We start from the raw sequence: 19,724 nt of genomic DNA, 5'->3' as shown, positions 1-19,724 counted from the left end.
TGCAATGTACAAAAGAAGCTGCAGGTCACAAAGTAAAAGAGTCTCGACGGGAGGTAACGGTCCGCAGCAACAGGAGACCCACTGTCTGTCTTATCTTTTCCAAGTCAGCCATTTGGGTGGGAGTGTCCAGCTAAGAGGCAGCACAGTCTGTTCAGAGGCGTTCAGAGATGCGTTCTGTACACAGGGTAGTATTTTCTGTATTACTGACAGTGTCCCCTCTCAGCCTTTAGCTTTGCAACGAGATTGACACACAAAATTCATGTGAGACCCATTAGATAAATTGGACAATACATTACAGTTGAAATGCACAACCCCAAAGCACTACACAATTTTTTCTGCACGGTAGAGCTGAGCTAGTGCCAAAGACAGGCCCAGCCTATGGACAGACTTCCTTTGCGGCATTCATAATAATGTGACTTAATAGTCCAGGAAAACTTTTGGCTTTTCAAGCGTGTTACTGATCTCCAGCTTCACATCTCAATTATTTTCCATGCTAAGATTCCTAACAATGTGCTCAAGGATGCTCTGTACACCAAGCAAGGAGCACACTAGTGCCAGATTGGAGGAATCGTGGCATGAATTCTCCCAGGCATAATGGCATGCAAGAGGATACAGCAACTTCAGAAAGCCAAGATGCAGCAGGAATAGGAAACACATACATATACCTAAACACGCAGCTAGGCTTGGCCGCAAGAACCTTTAAACTTTCTCATAAACTTTTTAGATTCTGGGGCCTACCAGAGCCTTGCAGAAAACTTGTTTGTTAAAAATGCTACCATGGAAACAGCAAGGAGGCAGATTTCCTTGCTTCTAGCAGACTTAAGTCCTCATGCAAGTAATGCCTCAAGAAACACATTCCTAGGGCTCAGAAAAATACTTGGTGAGAAGCAAATATTGGAAAGAAGCAAAGATCATTAAAAGGGAGCAATATTTTCAAAGCACTTCCCCAAAGGTACAAAGAGTCCCCCAGAAGTTTTCACACAGCACCTAACCCAAGTCTCATTATGTGCCTCACAGTGAGCTGAGTGCTGCTGCCCCATAAGTACTCCCAGGAAATTTTTCAGGCACAAAAGGCTAAGGCCATTGGGCACCTGCACAATGGATGTCCTTGCCTGCAGAGTCAAAACGGGTTAGAAACAATGTATTTGCTCGTAAAGCAATGCACAGCAGCACATTTTCAGGCTGCTGGGGCTTGTGCTCTGCGAGCTACCCAGCAGTGGAAATGATTAGGACATTGTCCTGCTACACTACTAACATCACTGTCATTAGGTCTCCCCTTAACAGGATTTCTACTCAAACAAGAGGGACAGCAACTGTGCTGTGAGGAAGAACATCCCCTCACTAGTCCTTCATGGGGTTCTAGTAAAAATAAAAAAAATCCATTACCTTCTCCATACACCAAGGATGGATCCAGCCACTCTGTCATGTATTCGATTTCAGTCTCCAGTTCATCACACTGGGCTAGGGCCTATGTCAACACAGGCAGGAAGTCATCAGCTCCATACGGCCTCGCTGGGTTGAAGGGAATGCAGGCAGTGAGAGACAAACCACACTTTTTCACCAGTTCCCGTGTTTGAAAGGAAAGCACTCTTTTGTGCCTTCTCGAGCCTGCATGTCTGTATTACTCCAGAACCCCCTGGAGTCACCAACGTGCAGCAAAGAGAACGTCGCCTGACACTCACTGCTCAGGAGACCGGCTCAATCCTGTCCTTCCAACAAGCACGAATCTTACGATGCACGCCTTGAGGCATGCAAGGGAAATTTAGAGAGTGGGCTCACCTTGGCACCAGCTCAACCAGTGAACTGGTGGAAAGGCTGCCATGCCAGACACCTGCACCGCTCTCATTGCCTGAGAGATGATGGATAGGCGTTTTCTTTATACATCCAGGGATAACATCCACCTTCTGGAAGCGTCCAGACACCAACACCAGTCTCTAAGTATGAATCCCACAGCAGAGAAGCCCAAGTATAAAAGCCTATTAGATTTGACAAGGAAATTCAACTCATTTCCTTGGCAGAGAATAGTCAAAAACACCAGTGAGCAATGGCTCCTGCACCTGAAGGGAGCCTACAAGAAAGATGAGGAGAGACTGTAAGGGCCTGGAGTGACAGTGACCCACAAAGACCGTGCTGTACCCAGGCCCGTCAGTGGTCCTGGCACTTTTCCTGCATTTTGATTTTCTGTTCAGAAGTCACTATGTGGCCAAATCTCTGGGTCTGGCTAAACGGTGCTTAGTGCAGAACTGATGTGATGGTCACTCGGAATCGCCCAGAGCAGGAGCCAACTTGCAACTCTGGTGAAACTCAAGTGACACCAGCTGAGGCACACGCTCCAGATAACACACTGTGGGTGGGTCAGGGGCAAATGGTCAGGGCTTACCTTCTCCTGGTTTGAGGCCCGGTTTGGCAACAACACAACATTCCAGTGCAGGATCAGTGCCAAAGGGAAGGGCTGCGCAGATGCCCTGAGCCCCAGTCTCTGCATCAGCAGCAGTGGGTGGGTGGAACTCACCTATTTCCAGATTCAAATCGATTTGTTTGTCACTCCTGCTAGTTTCTAGGCTCTGAAAGCTCATTTCAGCTGTTGAGTGACAGCACTAGCTGGTCCATGGATTTAAGGAAGCAGATAGTCTTTGGGAATGTGCGTTGCCATTTGAGACTTGTCCAACAAAAGGGGCACAGGGGGACAGGAGGAGGACAGGTGTTAGGGACCGAGTCCGGAGAGCTGGCCACATAAATGACATGTACACAGATACGATTAAGCATCATTCTCCCCTTATTGTTCAACTATGCCAACTTACATCTACTTTTGCAAAGATTCACGCCCAGGCCCTCTAGATGGCCTCTAATGAGGGGGGGAGCCAGGCAGCTGTATACCTTGCCAAGGACTCTCAGGGCTGCCTGCAGTCAGGGGCCTGTTCAGGGGCTTTTCCTCAGCAACCCTGGGTTGTCCAATCTTTCCAGGGGTATCATATGCCCTTGTTCCATAAGGAATCCCTCTACAGACAGGGAGTTGTCACCGGCCCCGTGCTCATGGGCTGCAGGGGACACCTGCACTGAGGAGGAAATGGAAATGGGAAAGAGGGAAATGCAACTGGATGGGACGCAACTCTGGCACCACACCTCCTCTTGTTCCTGCTGTCCTGGAAAGGCCCAAGTAAATCCAGTCCCTCAGACCTTGCATCCCTGAACGCCAGGAGAGCCGGTGTTTTACCCAGATCCCAGTGCCCTGCACGGCTGCGCTGACACGAGCGCAGGCCGATCCCTCCGCCCAGCACCATCCCTCATTTGCCTCCCACGGCTCCCCAAGCGGCCCCAAACCACCCCAGCGTGTCTGTGCCGGGGTCAGGGCCTGCCCCAAGCCCGACCAGAGGCTGTCACCCAGCCCTGCACCAGCTGCCACCCCTGGGAGAGCTGGGAATGCACTGAGAGCTCGGCTCCCCGGGCTCCCCAGCACCCAAACCGGTCCTCAGACACACAGAAATGCCCAACCTGCCCCTCTGGGCACAGCCAAACACCACAATTCCATCATCCCCAAGGAACTCTGGCACTTGCCTCTTCACCTCTGCCCATTTCCAGTAGCCGGGGCTAGGACCAGCCTGTCAGAAAGAGCATTCCCTAGGCAGTTCATCCCAGCCCAGAGGAGAAGAGGAGCCTGTCCCTGACCCACACCATGGGCAGGACAAGGGGGGCCCTAGCTGGCTTTGCCTACTCCAACACCAAAGCTCTTGGTCCCAAAGATGGGGCGAGTTCAGTGGTTTTTCCTGTCCTGAAAGAGAGCAGAAAAGGGGAGTTAATCCCACTGTGGAATCCAAGACTCCTGCATTTCATATTTCTGCTCTGATTGCTCACCGTGCAGTTTTATCCAAGGGAAAAAAAAGGAGAATGACACCATATCAAATAAAAAGTTGATTAATCCACGTAGGGGCTGTAGAGAGAAGGATACAAAGGAACTTTTCCATGATTTTGGGGCTTGAAGAGGGAGTGAATTTCCCTCGAAGCTGGGAAGGGCCTGAGGATGATAAAGCAAAGGAGCAGCTTCATCTCTCCCTGGCAGAGAGCTCTGGGCTCCATTATGGATACAAATCAATCCCAGCAGGATTTCAAAGGGTTTCTTTAGGATGTCAGGTCCCTCTTTATCAGATCCCTGCTGGGATTCAGGGCCTGCCTGGTCACGGGGTGCTTTGATAAGGGCTGGATTTAAATCCCAGATCTGAGAGCAGACATGTGAAAGTTCCCTGGGTTTCTAAGGGTTGAAAAGCTCGAGCTGGATTCGCTGCAGAGCTGAAAAGTCAGGATAAGAGAGAGCAAGGAGTGGCCAGCAGGCTCAGGCTCCTGCTCACGCCCCTGGGATCCATGGGATCCATAGGATCCGTGGCCTCTGGCACGCTGCTCCAGCACCCTGCAGGGTGACTGACAGCCGGGCAGGGGAAGGAGCCACCAGCAGCTCTGCGATGTGCACCATCATTCACCTTGCACGTGGCCTAAACAGCCACCAAGCACCGATGGACTGACTGAGCCGAAAATATCGGAGAGATCTCAGTTTGCACTCCAAATTCCCTGCAGCCTGTTCCCTTCCTGATCCATCCCTTGAAGCAGCAAGAGTGGAATTCCTCCCGTGGTTGCTCTTTCCCTCCTGTTTTCCACACAACAAGAAAAAGCAGCCACGTGAACAGGAGTAAAAGCCCCAAACTCACAAAAAAGCACATTCTCAGCATCACTAATCCTTGCCAAATTGCCAGGAACCTTCCAAAACTACATCCAAGCTTGGAAACAGGGAGCCAGTTGTTTGTTTAAGCAGCTATTGATCCAGTCTCTTCCAGCTAATTAAACTATTCACTATTTAAACTCATTAAACTGCTCATCCTGCTCCTGGCAGCCAGAGGCAAAGAAGAAATCGTGTCTAGATTAAATGGTGATGGTGAATGTGCCCATGCCAGTCCTTGGAGAGGTTGGAATTGCATCCCTGTTCCTCTGCTCTCTTTTCCTTCCTTTTTCCTGCAGTGATTCCCACCCGGATTCCTCAGCTCCAGCTCTCTGAGCAACCTCAGGGGGAGCATTTCATCCCCTTGGAGCCAACTCCATTTGTTGCATCTTTCATGCCTCAACCACCCCTAAAAGCAGGGAAGTGCTGATGGGCAGTGCAGCTGCTTCCACTCGGGAATGTTTCCAGTGGAACTGGGAGGGAATTCTGAGAAGCTTCCACCCACTGCACGTTATTGCTGGATAAAAGGTGAGGCAGCAAAGGATCAACAAAGGGAGATTTCAGCAAGACAAAGTCCAGACAGAGAGGCTGCAAGTGTTGCTGGGGCTGCTAAGCTGGGAAAACTGCAAGGTCAGGCTGTGGGAACATGGATTATACTGAGGTCTGGAACCGGTGTTGGGAAGAGAGGGAGAAGGAGAAGGAGAAGGAGGAGAAGGAGAAGGAGAAGGAGAAGGAGAAGGAGAAGGAGAAGAAGGAAGAGAAAGGGCCCAAAGTAACTGCACAGCGAATTTCCTCACCATGAGCCAGGCTCATTCCCTGAGCTGACCGATATCTCTGAGCTCCCCTTCATGGCACAGCCCTGCCAGTAAAGAACAGAAGTTCCTGCTGCTCCCACTGGAATTCTGTAGCGTGCCTGGCATTCCATACGTTCTGCTGCCTGAGAATTCCTGCAGCCGTCCTTGGGAAGAGCAGTTCACTGCCACAGGAGGAACAAGAGGAAAGCAGTTGCCACTCTCGGGTTCTGTGCTCTGTAAAAAGTAAAACCAGATAAAGATCAAAGCTCCATAAAGCTGGAACCATCTCCAACCTCGGGACAGCCCTTCTGTGGGAAAAGCGTGGATGGGCAATTAGGAAGGAGATCATCATGCACATGGGCAAGGGGGGGGAATTAAATTCTGCTGCTTTCTGATTGAGGCCTGCTTCAATTTGCAGCCTTTATAATATCAGTTTAATGGGACTTTTTGTGCTTTAAAGAGGTTTTTATTAGCTGGGGGTTGTCCCTGCCTGGACTGAGGCACAGCACAATGAGTCTCCTGCCTCCTGAAGCCGTGTCGTTATCCCAGCATCTGAAATTAAAAACCAGCACTCTGGGAAACCTCTCTACTCTGAGGAGAAATGTGAGGAGTGTTTGGATCTGTGGAGAGCCTGGAACAGCTCTGAGAGACACCAAACATCCTGTGGATCCCAATGAACAGCAAAACATTCCAGCAGCTCCTTCCAACACCGCCCTTGTAGGGAACTCTGTCACCCCAGTGGGTATTTGTGGGAGTAAGGAAGAAATCCCACTGATGACCTCAGTGTGATCACCTCTGGTTCGTCTGGGGATAAATCTCCTTTATCCTTCTGGGAGAATAAAGGAATCCAATGCTGCCTGTCCTGGGTTGCAGTGTATTCTATTACAATCCCCATCAGCTGTTGAAATCAGGTGGGGCAGTGTTTCCTTGCCTCCTCCCCCCAGGCTATCTTTCTGTTGTTAATTGCCCATCATTGTCCTGCCGCCTGACTCAGAGATAACTCCCTCCGGACTATCTTCTGTTAATGAGCCTAATCAACACTTTGCCTCATGACTCATTACCCCATTGTGAGATGCTCCACCCAGAGGGAGGAACCAAGCATCCCATCGTGGATATAATCTGAGGCTGAACACCAGAGACACCGGCTTCCCACTGGATTTCCAGAGGACAGGAGCTACACAGCCACCACTGGACTTCCTGAGGAAGAGCAGACTGTTTTACTACAGGATCACTGCTTCAGAGGACTGCAGCCACCATTTCTACCAGACTGCTACCACCACCCTGCCTAACAGGGTGTCAGGTTGTACCTTGACTCTGTCAGTTTGACAGTGTTTTCTTTTACCTTTTTTCCCCTTTTCTTTAATTTCCATTAAATTGTTGTTCTGACTTGGTGTCTCCCACTGGTTTGTTTTCAAACTAGTACACTGCCTTAATCCCCTGCTCCTCGGAGTCTGGATTTCCAGAATCCATCTCCTGGCCCAGCATGAGAAGGGTTGTCCAGCGCTGGAACAGCTGCCCAGGGCAGTGGTGGAGTCATCAACCCTGGAAGTGCTCATAAAATACATGGATATGGCACTTGAGTGTTCATAAAATACATGGGGAAATACATGGGGAAATATAGGGATAAATACAGGGGGAAATACGTGGATAAATATATGGATAAATGTATATGGATAAACATAGATGGATAATCCATGGATAAACATATGGATAAATATAGGGATAAATAGGTATGGATAAATATGTATGGATAAATACAGACCTTGCCTTCCTGAACGCCAGGAGAGCCGGTGTTTTACCCAGATCCCAGTGCCCTGCACGGCTGCGCTGACACAAGCGCAGGCCGATCGCTCCGCCCAGCACCATCCCTCATTTGCCTCCCACGGCTCCCCAGGCGTCCCCAAACCACCCCAGCGTGTCTGTGCCGGGGCCAGGGCCTGCCCCGAGCCCGACCAGAGGCTGTCACCCAGCCCTGCACCAGCTGCCACCCCTGGGAGAGCTGGGAATGCACTGAGAGCTCGGCTCCCCGGGCTCCCCAGCACCCAAACCGGTCCTCAGACACACAGAAATGCCCAACCTGCCCCTCTGGGCACAGCCAAACACCACAATTCCATCATCCCCAAGGAACTCTGGCACTTGCCTCTTCACCTCTGCCCATTTCCAGTAGCCGGGGCTAGGACCGGCCTGTCAGAAAGAGCATTCCCTAGGCAGTTCATCCCAGCCCAGAGGAGAAGAGGAGCCTGTCCCTGACCCACACCATGGGCAGGACAAGGGGGGCCCTAGCTGGCTTTGCCTACTCCAACACCAAAGCTCTTGGTCCCAAAGATGGGGCAAGTTCAGTGGTTTTTCCTGTCCTGAAAGAGAGCAGAAAAGGGGAGTTAATCCCACTGTGGAATCCAAGACTCCTGCATTTCATATTTCTGCTCTGATTGCTCACCGTGCAGTTTTATCCAAGGGAAAAAAAAGGAGAATGACACCATATCAAATAAAAAGTGCCCTTTTCCAGCATTTTTTTTCCAGGCATTAAAAGGATGCTCATTTCTCTTCTAGCATTGTTTCCCTCATTTTAGGAGAACCGTTTTCATCCCAGACCCCACTCGTCAGTTATTCGATCCTCTGGCACTGGATTTGGACAAAGGAAGGGACGCACCTGGATCGCAGGAAATCACTGAGAGAAAACCCTTCCAAAACCTGACAGAGAAAAACAACAGGAGATGCAGGAAGACACATCCCTCATTTCCACGTCCGGAATGCTTTTCTAAAGACTTCTCTGCATCTGGATGCTCTTTGCTCGTGGCTTTCTTCACAAGAATGCATTTGCTGCTAAACACGTCTCAGACCCTTACTTGATCGGGATAAGGTGGGATGGAGATGAAGACTCACACAGGGAATAGCCAGGGAGATGCAGAGCCTGGGAACATCAAGGACAGAGAAGAGATGGAACAGGGATTGTTTTGCTTGTTTAGAGCCAGCAGTGCTGTGAGCTTGAAGAACACATGGCACCGCAGGGATCCAGGGCAGGAGTGGGATAACTCCGGGATAAGGGGAATCTGCTCCCACTCCAGGGCTGTGCCAGTGAAGGAGGGGAATTTTTTAGGGCCTTCATTGCACACAAAAACCAAACCCAGCACCTCCGAGCTGGACTTCCGTGAGCTGCAACACAAAGCGGCCCCTGGCCTTTGGGGGAACACAACCTCACCGAGTCACGGAGCCAGGGGATGACATTTGGGAATGATCCTTGCTGCCTGCAGGCAAGTCAGATGAGGGAGCCACAGGAGCTCTGGGGTTTCCTGCTCTTCCTGCAACGCCATCGGTCCAGACCAGGAGACCTTTCCTGGAACAGATCTTCCCTGTAAAGGGAGCTGCACCAAAGCTCAAGCCCTCATTTAGAGACCCTTGGAAAAGCAAAGGTGAGAGGGGATTACCTGGAGCCCCAGGGGACCGAGGTGAAGGCGATGAAGAAGCAGACAGCAAAGTGCTTCCACTGCTTCTCACTCCAGCAAGGGGAACACCCCTGGAATTTCATGTCCAGCGTCTCTCCCAAGCCCCACAGGTGAACCCACACGTACTCCAAGGCTGATCTCCTTCAAACTTCCAGCAGCACAGACCCACCGGGAGGAACTGCAATCCAAGGACACACATCAGCAACCGTCTTCCCGCTTGCCGCTCTCTCCACATTTTCCCTTTCCAGTGGGATGCAGGTGCCACCCCCCAGAGGCAGGAAAACTGCCTTGCAATCCGCTACAAAACCTGCCTGGAAAGCCCAGGATGCCCGCAGCCAGCAGCCGTTTCTCCTGGAGCGCCTGCTGACAGGCATTTGAAGCCTGCTGTGCCTCACAGCTGCTTTTCTGCCAAGGGCATTCCCATCTTTTCTTTTTTAGCCCAAATAAAGCTTTGCAAAGCTGAGTTTTGTGAGAAGTGCTTCATATTTGGATTATTCTTAACTTGGAGTTTCCCTCGGCAGTATATCAGGGGTAAACCCAACATGGCCTCAAAGGGCCATAAGATCCCAGATATCCAATCCCCGGTTCCCTCAGGATTGGTTCATTAAAGCTTTTCAGGGGTAATTTGGCAAACTTCAAGGTTTGCTGATTTCACCATCAAAGCCACATGAAACCTGTGCAAAAGGAACTTAACTAAAGCTGGCTAAAAGCGGTCCCTGCTGATGACTCATTAAAACACCCCCTTAAAAAGGAGCTAGGATTGATTCCACACTCACAAACCCCCCTTGCCACGATCGGCGCTCTCTGCCCGCCAAGGACACGGCACCGGGCAGGGACATTTCTCCCACTCCCCGGCAGAGACCTCCTCCTGCCACATCCAGGGAACCGCAGCCGCTCAGGGAACACCAACTTTGTCCTGGGCTGGGAACAGGACAGGGACAAGGAACACTTTGAAGTCATTCCCACCTCGGTGCTGTCCAGACCTGGCAGAAAGCGCTTCCCACACCTCTTCTGGAATTCTCTTCCCCGGCCCTTCCAGCTTCGGAAGGCTTCTGGGGGAGCCTCAAATTTCGGTGCAGCTCAGAAGCTGCACGCGCCTAAAGCATCCCCACGGGAACACGAAGCTTCCCTCGGGCATTTCGTTTCTTTATCCCAAATATTCTCCCCACTCAGCCACAATCTAGAAAGAACAAAAGGGAAAAGAAGGAAGACCAATTAATTCTGACATAAGGAGTCTTGACTATCCCGACACACTGCCACGTGAAAAAACATCCCTGCCCCTCTAACAAATCCCTCTGATACTGGCTCCATTCAGGATCAATTATTTAAACGCTGTATTAAGGAGCGTAAGGACACAATGCTTGGAATTCTCAACAACGGCTCAGCTTGGCTACTCCAAGCACTTTCCCACCCAGGGAGCTGAGCTGGCCCAGATTTAAACGCCACGTTTGATCCAAATCCGACAGAAATCTGATCTTGTTTGGCTACTGAGCTTTCCCAAAAGCTGTGCAGTCAAGCCTGGAAATCCTCACTGAAGCCTTGCCATGTCACATTGGGATTTACCCTTGGGAAAACCCCACTCCGAGCACTTGGGTTTCAAGAGGTTGCACCCCATGTTACAGACACAGAATTCCTGTGGGGTTTGGCATTTCCTGCACCTCCAAACACGTGAAAAGAATGAAGTGCAGAGTCCCAAGGCTCCATTATTGCCATTCTCCTCACATCCCTTTCCTCAGCTGCACGTGGCTTTGTGCCTCCTCTGAAGGGCTGGAAAGGAATTTGGGAACCCCCCCTCAGCTTCTTCGGTTTTCAGCCTTTTCTCTGAGGCAGCCCAAAAGGCAAACAGGAAAAAAAACCCCCAGAAGTGCACAAAATCCCAGCCCCTCCCAAGATGCAGCTCCTCACACCAAACCTTGGGAGAATCCCTGGTGCTTCCAACACCGCTGCAATCCCACCTGGAGCTGAGCCTACAGGGTGCTCTGCCTAATCCACATGCAAGCCTGGATAGCCCAAAGCCTGCGAGAAAAGAGGACGCAAAGTGAAGGGGAGAGGTGGGGAAAAACGGAATTTTGGGTTTTTCCCGTGTTTGCAAAAGGATTGAAGGGCAGGATGGAGAGGTTTCGTGGAAAAGAAGTACCAAAGGCTGCTTCATTCCCAGCAATTAGCGCTGCTCAGGCTGAATCCAAGAGGACAAATGCACCAGGATCAAACAGGAGCGGTGTTGGGGTCCCTCCCCTGCCATGTAGCCCTGGGAGAGGGGCCCTGAGGGCACAGACATGGGGCTTCCCTGCCCCTGCTCAGCCTCGTTCCCATTGGTTGGTTTGTGTTCCCTGCGCGGGCAGAAGGACCCTTGGTCCCGTGACTGGAACAGTTCCTCAGTAGAGCTCCGGCCATGCGGCTGGAGAAATAAACATCTCTCTGAAACAGCTATCAAGAATCTGTCTGTCCATATATATTTCCTTTCCACGGGACTCCTGGTTTGATATATGCGTGTTGCAGGATCCCCACTGCAACAAATGGTAGAGAATGCGGGCGGAACGATCCCCGATCCCTAAGCGACTGATTTGTGTGAGTAAACCCTGGAAACTTTGGATTCCTCTTCTTGGTTTTGCTTTGCTATTCCGTATCTAAACTATGGAGGAACGGTGGGAAGACTCTTGGCTCTCAGAGCCGCATATGGACATTTATCTTAAACTTAAAATGATTCTTGAACAACGATTTGTGAATTTTAGCTTGATTCAAGCTCAAAAAGAACTGAAACACTTCCTGGCATGGTTGTTTAAGAACTTTTTCTATGTTTCTTGGGATTTAATTCTTACCAAGGGCTTTTGGAAAACCGTTTGGACACAGTTAATACTGGAGTCAAAATATATGCCGATGGAAGAATATTTTCGTGAATATTATTTAGTTACCGAGACTGTTGAGCAATGTCAGCTGTGTCCTGGTGAAGAGAAGCCTGGCGCAGGGACCGTGCGGCCCAGGCCACGTGCACCGAGCGCTCTGCGAGCAGCAGCGAGGCAGTTCCCGCGCGCGGGCGGAGCCACGCGAGCCGCAGTGTCGGTGGCGGAGCGAGGCACGGCGGGAGCGGCGGGACCCGGCGGTGCCCGAATGGTCCCGCGCAGCGCGTGGTGGAGCGAGCCCCGTGAACGCCCGACCGAGAGGGGCAGTGCGCGGGCGGTGGCTGGCGGCGGTGGCGGTGGAGCGGAGCCGCGCCCAGCCGAGACGCGCGCTGGAGCGGGGCGCGGGGGAGTCATCGCTCGGGGGCCCGGCCGAGACGTGGGTACAGCGCCTGGCAGCGGCAGCGAAGCTGAGAGCAGAGGAGGCGACGCACGGAGAACTGAGCGGCGCGGCCCGGCCCGGCCCGTGCGGCCCCGAACGCGACCCCGGGAAGAGCGCGCAGGCACGAGCAGCCCCGACAATTCCAACACGGGAGCGACCGAAAGAGACAGCAAAGACGCAGCGAGACAGAAAACAGCAGCCACTCGGAAAAAGGAAAAGATCATAGTAACTAAGACCTTAGGGATAGTAAAATGGTATAATGTTAAGCAAAATTATGGTTTTATAACAAGGTGTGACAACCAGCAAGACATATTCGTGCATAGAACTGCTATTAAAAAGAATAACCCTGAAAAATGGATCCCAAGCTTGGGAGATGGAGAGGTGGTGGAATTTAATATTGTACTAGGGAGAAAAGGGTTACAAGCATCGCAGGTCACTGGGCCTGATGGTGTTCCTGTAAAAGGCAGTATATATGCAAAAAATCGTAGTCATGTTAGACAATATCTCCATCGTAAGCCCCCCCTACAGTTTCCCTTTCCTAATCCCACCTTTCCCTTTTACCCTATGTCCTATTACCCCCAGTGTATTCCCAATCCGTTTTTTCATCCATGGTTTCCCTCACAAAACCATGCTTTTGCCAATTGTTTCCCCAAAAATCCCTTTCCAATGCCGAGTGGGGGATGAAAAGGGGGAGGGAAGAAGTTAAACCCTCTCCTGCCTCAGTTTCCCCACAAAGCATGCCCGGAGAGTCCTGTCTCCCTTCTGTCAGCCCTAAGATGTTCCACAGAATCTGTTTGGACATTTAAAGACTCAGGAGGGTGGCTTGTTTTGTTTTGAAACTGTTCTTGTTATGTTTATCCAGTTGTTTTCATTCTCCTTTTATTAAAATAAAACGGGTGAGGTGTTGGGGTCCCTCCCCTGCCGTGTAGCCCTGGGAGAGGGGCCCTGAGGGCACAGACACGGGGCTTCCCTGCCCCTGCTCAGCCTCGTTCCCATTGGTTGGTTTGTGTTCCCTGCGCAGGCAGAAGGACCCTTGGTCCCGTGACTGGAACAGTTCCTCAGTAGAGCTCCGGCCATGCGGCTGGAGAAATAAACATCTCTCTGAAACAGCTATCAAGAATCTGTCTGTCCATATATATTTCCTTTCCACGGGACTCCTGGTTTGATATATGCGTGTTGCAGGATCCCCACTGCAACAGAGCGGCCGACAGGATGGGTTATGACACAGATCTGTGAAGCTGGAGCCTTCTTTCTTCTCCAGGCCTCTCCCAGAAATTCTCCATGGCCGGACGTGCTCCCGCTCTCCCCGCTGGGGAGGATGGACTTGGATAGCCCGGCTGACTGGTGAGCCTAAAACAAGAAAGTGATGCAGTGATCCAAGTGTTTTTCCCGAGGAAATGACATATTCTCTGGACCTGGGATAACCCATATCCCATGGCCTTCTCCAGGAAGGGTCCCAGCTGGATATGGTCTCCCACAAAGGATTCCATAGGGGCTCACCTTTTGCCTGGAGCTTGGCTGAAGTCCTCAGCAATGCCAGGGAACGTGGCCATTGGAGGCTTTGGGCAGATTTGGCTCATTTGCCTTTTTAGGCTTTGCTGCCTTCTCTCAGCCTTCCCACTGGATTGTGGCCTCCGAGGAATACCTAAAATCCCATTCCATTCCTGCTCTTTTGGACATTTTTTTGTACCGTTCCTGTACAAAACGAGGCCCCCTGTTCGATGCTTTTCCCCACCATTCCCCGGCAGTTTTATCTGCCAGTGCATTCCCTGCGTTGCTTGGGCTCTTCCCACATCTCTGAGCTCCTTCACAAGGCAGGAGATCGATTTGGCCCAGGAACTAAACCCTCCCGAGGAATTGTCTGATGCCATCTCCACATTTGACAGCTGATCCTCGTGCTCAAAGGATCCCTCTTTCTTCCCTTCAGCCAATTCCAAGGCTCGCTGCCCCCAGCTGGGATCAGTCCCCAGTCTGATCCCTGCAGTCTTCCCTGCCAGGATCCTGCTCAGGAATCCATGGGCTACAAATGTAAGAATTAATTCTTCCCACCCCTGCCCACTTCTAATTCCAAAGGATTTGGTGTCTGCCTTACCCGGCTGGAGCCTGCTTCCAACTCTGTTCTTGCTACTTCTGCTGCTTTCCATTTCCCAGGAATTCCACTGACGGAGCAACAGCGTTTTCCAGCTCCTCCAGGATTCCCTCTGTTGCGTTTGGGTGCTGGAAGGATATCAAAACCAGGGTCTCTGGGGCTTTACCATCAGGAATTACATCCCCGGATTTGTTCATTTCCAAATATTATCTCTTCCCAACAAAGCACTGGGCACCCAAGGAATACAGAAAGTGATGGGCTGACCACTGCTTACTCCTCTGGAATGTCAGAGCTTGGGAAAAAAGGGCAGTTGAGGCTTTTCCTGGTGCTGCCCGTGAGGTGCATTTTACTTAACAACCCCTTCCCGTGTCTTTCCCTGTATCCACCAAAAATCCACCCGTTCATTCCCCAGCTGCTTGCTTCCTCCCTCTTTTCCTGTATCCAACAGAATTTTAACAGGTGAATATTCCCCTCTGCAAGAGCACCTTTCATTCCAAACCGAAGAACAAACGAATCACTTTCCTTCGACCTTCCTTATTAGGATTCCACTGAGAGCAGTGGATGGAAAATGATCCTGTCCTGGTCCCTGCTGGATTCCCGGAGCAGGGATTCTTTCCTCCCGCCCCCCGCCACCGCAGTGCCCTCCTCCCCCTCCTGCCCACCCCACACCCTTTCCAGGCTTTGTTCCACAGCTTTTGCCTCCAGACCTCAGATCCTTTCGTTCTCCAGGAGCTCCCAGCAGCTCCACAGCCCTTCCTCTCCCATCCTGATCATTTCTCCGGGAATGGAGCTCCGCATTTCAATTCCCTTCTCTTTTCTCTGACAATTCCCACCAATGCAGACCTAAAGCTGACACAAGGAACACTCGGTGCCCACAAATCCAAACCCAGATCCGGCCATCCCTAAACCAGCAACTCCCGGACAATTTGCGTTCGTTCCAACCTAACACTGAGGACTCACCCAATCCTTCAAAATTCCCAAGAAATATCCTGTTGCCTTCACAGCTCCCAGGGGATTCTGCTTCGCGCTCACACGGATTTGGGACTTCCCTGAAAAAACCCGTGCAGGGCACGCTGGAATCCCCGATCCCGTGAATCCGGGGAGCGTTAAAAGCTCGGTCCAGCCTGGGCCCCCGGAAATTTTTGCCAAATATCCCCCAAGTCCTCGGGATAACAGAACTCTCTGGTACTGCATTTTTGGCGTTGGAAAGCCTGGAATTACTTTATTCCTAGTGCTGGGCTCTGCATATGGCCGAGAAAATCCCAGCCTCCACACAGACCCAGATTCCAAACTTTTTGATACATTTTAGCAAACCGAGAAATTCACCTTCCCTGCTCCTTCTTAAGGGCATCCTTCTCTTCCCTTACCCTGCGGGCTCTCTCCCACTGGGGGTGGGTTTTCCCCTTCCCGTGCTAATTAGTCCCTACTTCTAGGAGGTTTAGGTACCTTTCTTCCCTGCGAGGGATTTCTTAACACAGCTACCGAGGCTTTGGGAGTCTTCTTTATCTCCTACTTTCTGGAAAAACACCCTGTGATCCAGAAATGCCACAATCCAGACGCCCAACTTCAACAAGACATCCTTTTTACCTAAAAACACTCACTCTCAACTCTTAGATCTTTGGAAGTTTCACCCCCGCAAAATTCCCCTATCTTTCCACCACTGAATTCCTCAGTCCTGCTTCCAAGGATTTCTTGAATACCACGGGGCTTTTCTCAACATTTACCCCCACCACCTTCCCTACGTGCCCACTGCTCATCACCTCATTTTTCCCTCAATGTCTTCGTTCTCCACCCCAGAGACTTTGTCAAGTGTTGCCTCCAAAATGTTCCCCATCTGTCCACTACTCAGTTCCCCATTTTGCCTCCAAAATATTCCTTCTGTCCCCTCCAGATTGCATCCACTTTTACCCCCGACATTTTACTTCCTCTACAATATTGATTAAACCTTTTCCACCCCAAAAATGTGCATTCTCTCCCCTAAACACCACCTCAGCTTTTCCCTCAAAAACGCCCCAGAGAAAAACTCAGATTCAGCCCAAAAAAACTCCCATTTTCCTACACAAACAGTTCTTGTGGCCCCTCTCAATTCCCCCAGGCTTTCAGCTAAAGGAAGAACTGGAAGCCTAGTCCCTCATCTCCGCCCCTGTTTTGCTTTCCTGCAAAACCTTGTGATCCCACACTTTCTCCAAGAGATCTGCTGCGAGTACTGGAAGGTTTGCTCTGTCAGAGCGCCAGGGGGGTTTACAGCACTTGTTCCTCTGCATCTTTACCCTTTTATCAGGTTTCCCCTGGAACGGTGTTGTGGGAGAAGCTTGGAATTACCAGAAATGGATCAGGTTCTCATTTTTTCCCCACCAGTTTTTATCTGGTTTGAAATTCCTGGAATTACCCTCAAATGTGCCCTAGAACACTGCTGTGAAAGGATCAATCAGAAGAACAGCCTGAAAGCAGAAAACCACCTCCAGCAGCAGCCAGAATGATCCCATTTCTGTTCTTACCTGGTCCTGCCAGAGCTCCCAACAGCCATTCCCATTCCGAAACAAGAGCTATGGAAGACATTCCTGCTGTCCGTGAGGGTGAGGAGGCAGTTCTGGATGTTCTTTGCTGTGGAACCAGACAACAAACAGAGTGTAAATGATCTTGGTGGTCCCTTCCAAGCCAAACCACCCCGTGATTCCATGCATGGATCAGCACCTGTCCCAGCTCCATTCCAGAAACCTCCTCCCACTAACCCAGAACTTTCCTTCTTCTGCTCAACATCAGGGATTTGCTGCCGAGTGCCCCGGGCAGGGGACGCCTCAGCCTTCCCTGGGACCGCAGCATTCCCTGCGCTGCCTCAGCACTCCCTGCGCTGCTGTTCCACGCCGATCCCGTGGCCAGCGCCTGTGCGGGCTGCAGTGCCGGGCTCTCCCCACAAGGCGGCAGCACCGGGAGCGAGCAGCCCCGGCCGGTCCCGCTGGCTCGGGGCAGCTGCGCCTTGAACCCGCCCTGAGCCGGCGGGGCCGTGAACACAGCGGGCACAAACCCCACCGGTGCCCTTTATTTCACCCTCAGAGGCACAGGATCGCAGCATTTCCTGGGCTGCAAGGGACCCACAGGGAGCCTCGAGTCCAAATCCTGGCCCTGCACCCCAAGAATCCCACCCTGTGCCCGACAGCCTTGTCCAGACGCAAACTCTGCCCCCAAGACCCTGAAAACAGAGCGGGGCTGGGAGAAGGATGACCATGGAGGATTTTTTAGATAGATCTCCTTGTACGATCGTTATATAATATTATTAGGTAGTCCAGGAACCCATCCCTGTGCCTGGACACCCATCCCTGGGCCGGGGCAGCCATCCCTGGGCCGGAATACCGATCCCCCGCAGCCCCCACCGTCCGCTCGGGGCTGTCCCCGTTCCCCGCTCACCTCCGAGCCCGGAGCACCCGCGCCAGTGCCCCCGGCCCGGCCGCGCTGCTCCCCGGGCTCCCCGCCATTGCCGCTCCTGGCGAAGAAGGGCGGAAGTCACCGGGACCGCACCGATGTGGCGATCGGGTCAGTGGCTATTCGACCTTCTCAAGATGGCGGCCGGAAGGACCCCGCTCCGTCTATTTCGCTGCCTGAATGCTCCCGCCACCCCCAGGCGCCGCCGACCCCACAGTCGGCGTCCGCATAGCGGGAAACGCCTCAGAAAATTGCGTGCAAGCGCTGGGCTGGCGTCGGCGTCGCGTTCAGGCAGCCGAATAGATGCAGCTTGGGGGGGAGGGGGGGGGGGGGGTCCTGCCGCCATACTGAGAAGGTCAGAAAACAGTGCACACGACCGCCATCTTTAGTGTGGCTGCGACAAAACTTCCGCCCTTCGCCGCCATCTTGGGTGCTGGCAGAAGCCACTTCCGGTCGAGCCGCCATCTTTAGTGTGGTACACTTAAGGGCCCCCGCCGCTCCTCACAAGGGCGTCTATTCGGCTGCCTGAATCCGGCCCGGACTCCGACGCCGGCCCCGCGCTTTCCGCGCGATTTTCCGCGGCGCTTCCCGGTGCGAGGACACGGCTGGTGGGGTCAGCGGCACCGGAGGCGGGCGACGGCCGCGCGACCGGCGGCAGGCATCGGCAGGGACACCTCTCAAAGGGGCCTATCGCGTCCCCCATCTTGAGTGTGGCGGAAGTGGCACCAGCCCTCGTCAAGGTCCTGGCAGGTGCTAATAAAGCGTCACTTACCGCCATCCCGAAAGCGCCCAACTGCGCCTTCCTTTCCGAGCCGCCCCCTTGAGAGCGGCACGCGGGCGGCTCGATTCCGACCGTGCCCGCCCGGTGCTCCCCGCCCCGGGTCGCGCTGCGACCGCGCCTCTGCTGCCCGGCAAAACCGGCCCCGCCGGGCCGCCCCCCGCGCTGTCATTCCTCGCGGTCGCCGCCCCGCACGGCGCCCACTCCTTTCCATAGCTGTGGCCCCGCTCACGCACGGCCGTGTCCCTCGGCGCTCCGAACCGCCCTTCGCCCCTCCCCTCCGCTGACAGACACCGCCCCGCTCGCTCCCGCTCCTTGCCCTTGCCACGCTCGGCAGCCACTGAGGCCGCCGCCCTCTCGGCTCAGCCGGCACCGGGCGGCAGCAGCGCCGCCCAGCTCAGCCCGGGGGCAGGGACAGAGCAGAGGGAAAAGCCGCCTCTGGGCGCTCTGCAGCTCCTGCAGCCCGAGCGTCTCGGCTCCTGGGCCAGGCACTTGCTTCTTTCCTTCCTGGAGAAAAACGTCGGCTCGTTATTCTCAAAACCTGCTGATCTCTATTCCCAGCTTCTTATATTGCTGTATATGTTAGGGTAGATAGAGAGGCTGTATTTGAAAATTAATCTATACATAAATTAGTATGCGGCATCAATATACCTAAAAGTGAAAAACGAGGGGTTTAGTATTCTACACTCTCCCCTCCCTGTGAATTTTCTGGCAGTTTTGGGTCCCTCTGGGGGAGGGCACCCAGCATGACCCCCCTCATTCCCATTCTCATCTCTTTCCTCAGCTGCACGTGGATTTGTGCCTCCTCTGAGGATTTGGAAAGGAATTTGGGAACCCCCTTCCCTTTCTGTGGTTTCCAGCTTTTTCTCTGAGGCGGCCCAAAAGGCAAACAGGAGAAAAAAAAACCCCAGAAGTGCACAAAATCCCAGCCCCTCCCAAGATGCAGCTCCTCACACCAAACCTTGGGAGAATCCCTGGTGCTTCCAACACCGCTGCAATCCCACCTGGAGCTGAGCCTACAGGGTGCTCTGCCTAATCCACATGCAAGCCTGGATAGCCCAAAGCCTGCGAGAAAAGAGGAGGCAAAGTGAAGGGGAGAGGGGGGGAAAAACGGAGTTTTGGGTTTTTCCCATGTTTGCAAAAGGATTGAAGGGCAGGATGGAGAGGTTTCGTGGAAAAGAAGTACCAAAGGCTGCTTCATTCCCAGCAATTAATT

The 19,724-nt window shown here is 52.6% G+C and overlaps 1 long non-coding RNA gene across 1 annotated transcript; it reads right to left on the bottom strand.

Moving 5' to 3' along the window:
• Positions 1–19,039: 19,039 nt before the first annotated feature.
• LOC125336868 lies at positions 19,040–19,506 on the bottom strand. Its single transcript, XR_007207869.1, has 2 exons — positions 19,470–19,506; positions 19,040–19,081 (listed from the first exon to the last, which is right to left on the bottom strand). It is a non-coding gene; the product is annotated as an uncharacterized LOC125336868 (long non-coding RNA).
• Between the last annotated feature and the right edge of the window lie 218 nt (positions 19,507–19,724).

The sequence above is a fragment of the Corvus hawaiiensis genome, chromosome 21, assembly GCF_020740725.1.
Source record: "Corvus hawaiiensis isolate bCorHaw1 chromosome 21, bCorHaw1.pri.cur, whole genome shotgun sequence".
Taxonomy (NCBI): domain Eukaryota; kingdom Metazoa; phylum Chordata; class Aves; order Passeriformes; family Corvidae; genus Corvus; species Corvus hawaiiensis.
This window is presented reverse-complemented; position numbering and strand designations above follow the sequence as displayed.